This window comes from Elephas maximus, chromosome 1, assembly GCF_024166365.1.
Source record: "Elephas maximus indicus isolate mEleMax1 chromosome 1, mEleMax1 primary haplotype, whole genome shotgun sequence".
In the NCBI taxonomy this organism is placed as follows: domain Eukaryota; kingdom Metazoa; phylum Chordata; class Mammalia; order Proboscidea; family Elephantidae; genus Elephas; species Elephas maximus.
Window position 1 is genome coordinate 82,588,192 of NC_064819.1, and position 2,222 is coordinate 82,590,413.

Sequence of the window (2,222 nt, forward strand, 5' to 3'; positions counted from 1 at the left end):
TTATCTTCAGCAATTTTGGTGGAGGGGAGTATCATTTCATTGTGTTTTAATCTGCATTTTCCTTATAATTAATGACGTCCAGCACCCCACCAGATCAGCTACAGGACTGGCTGCAAGGGGCACGGGTCCAAATCCATGTCGGAAAAGAACACCTTAGGAAAGCAGCTGTAGTCGTGGCCGAGTGGTTAAGGTGATGGACTAGAAATTCTTTGGGGATTCCCCACGCAGGTTCCAATCCTGCCCACCAAGGCTCTTTGGAAAGCGCATGGATCCCTGGTCACTAGGAGTCCTAGTTGGCTCCACTGCGACGGTTTTTAGTTTAGTTTATTTTAGTTTTGTTTTGCTTTTTAGGTCTTGTGTGGCCCTCAGCCTTGAAGGTGCCGAGCTGGCCGGCCCTTGACAGAGCTGCCTTCATAAGAGATTTTGAGGCACTTCTCTCTCCCCGTGTAGTTGTTCGTTCGGCCTGTGAAGAGATGGCTGGCGGTGTCAAAACATTTCTCTGGGGCCTTGCCAGGGGAATCAAGGACTCCATCGGGGGTATCTACACCATTTCGAAGCTGGGCCCTCCAATACTGTAAAAGAGGGAGGAAAAGCATAGAACAAGGCTAGTAGCGACCTGACACAGAAAGGACCCCAGAGTACAGAGCCTAAACAAGACAAGTGAGCCACGTGTTGCTGGTAGAATTTTCCAGTGCTGCGCTTGGAATGGAGGAATATTCTGCTTGAGTCTCCTCTTGTTTCATCAAGTGTTTATTCCTGTGATTCAGTCAGTAACAGCACAAATTATTGGTGATCTTTTCTTCTATCACTATGGAGATGTTTGATCGTGGCTGGAATTCTTCCTCACGTCAATTTTCAGTGCTCTTTGGGTGCTTAGCAAAGTTGTCAATGTCATTTGGTTCCAAAATATAGCTGACCAGGCATTTGAGGTATCAGGGAGGAAGCCTCACCCATTCCCTAGTGTCAGGAAAGCAATTGCTGATATGCTCTTCAACCTCTGCCGCAGGCTCTTTTCCTTCTCCAAGGGAAGTTTGGGAGTCTCTTCATCCACCCTGTTGGTCAGCTGGTTTGTGTCCTGCATATGTCCCTTCTATATTCACTACACTGCTTTGAATAATACTGATTCAATAAAGGAATTGAAATGCACTAGCTGTTGTCAAACATAGAAAGAAAATGGCCCTCCTACTTTGGATTTGGTTTGCCCTTGGCTTTGCTCACAACAACGCAGTTCTCATACATTATCAGTGGCTGCCTCTTCTCCATCCTCTTTCCTTTATTCATTTATCAGCACCAATGAAACAAAGGCCCCTGGCAAAGTGTATCATTTTTAAGTTAAGCCTCTTCTCTCTGGTGGTCTTATTAACAGACCCTTCCATAAGATGGTCTACCTGCAGTCTGCTCAAACTCTGGAGAGAAGTTCCCTTCACCACATCCATCTCCTGCCAAACTTAATGCTGCTGCAGGCCACTGACTTCACCTGCCACCCACAGGGAACAGGTAGGATTGGAAGGAGGATGTGGCAGCTCTTTTCCCTGTTCACCTCCCCTGACCCAGGGAAGATAGGACTCTTTCTGCCAAGGGCACTTTACATATTCTGTTCTCTCCGAGGAATTGGAATTCCGTCTCTGTTGCACTTAAGCAGAATCTTCCTGACACTAGTATGTGGATTTTAAGGCCATGAGTCTGAAAAGACCACATGTTTTCCTATAGCTATTTTCTACCATTTGCCAGACCTTGTGCCCTTTTTTTTTTTTTTTTTTCTGCCTGTGTCATTTACCCTCCCACCTCCCTTCCCTGCCTTCCACCCTTGGATGAATGGATTTCATAAAGGTAGCTGTTGTAATTTGTGGATTTGTTATTTCTGTTGTTTTTCTATGAAGCACATACATTGGATGTGGTGGGTGAAGGGGTGTCTCAGTTGCTCCTGATCACTCCCTTTACAGCTGTCACTGTCGTGTTTTTCGTAACTTGGGTTAGGTTTTGGTGTCTCTTGTTCCACTGCAACAAATGAGTCTGAAGAAATGCGACAGGAGGAAAGAGCTGGCAGCCAGATCTGTTGAGTTTTGAGGAGTGTTTTTCTTTCTTCCCCTTAAAGAGAAAAGGTTTCTTCACTGGGACATAATGTATCCCAACGATAGGGAATTATCAATTCTGGAAAAGTGCCACTGCAACAGAGAATGATCAGAGAACCTGAACTTTTTAACTCTGGAGGTCTGAGGTTT

General features: G+C 45.5%; 1 pseudogene; it reads left to right on the top strand.

Moving 5' to 3' along the window:
* Positions 1–473: 473 nt before the first annotated feature.
* LOC126070627 (etoposide-induced protein 2.4-like) lies at positions 474–1,471 on the top strand (annotated as a pseudogene).
* The last annotated feature ends 751 nt before the right edge of the window (positions 1,472–2,222 follow it).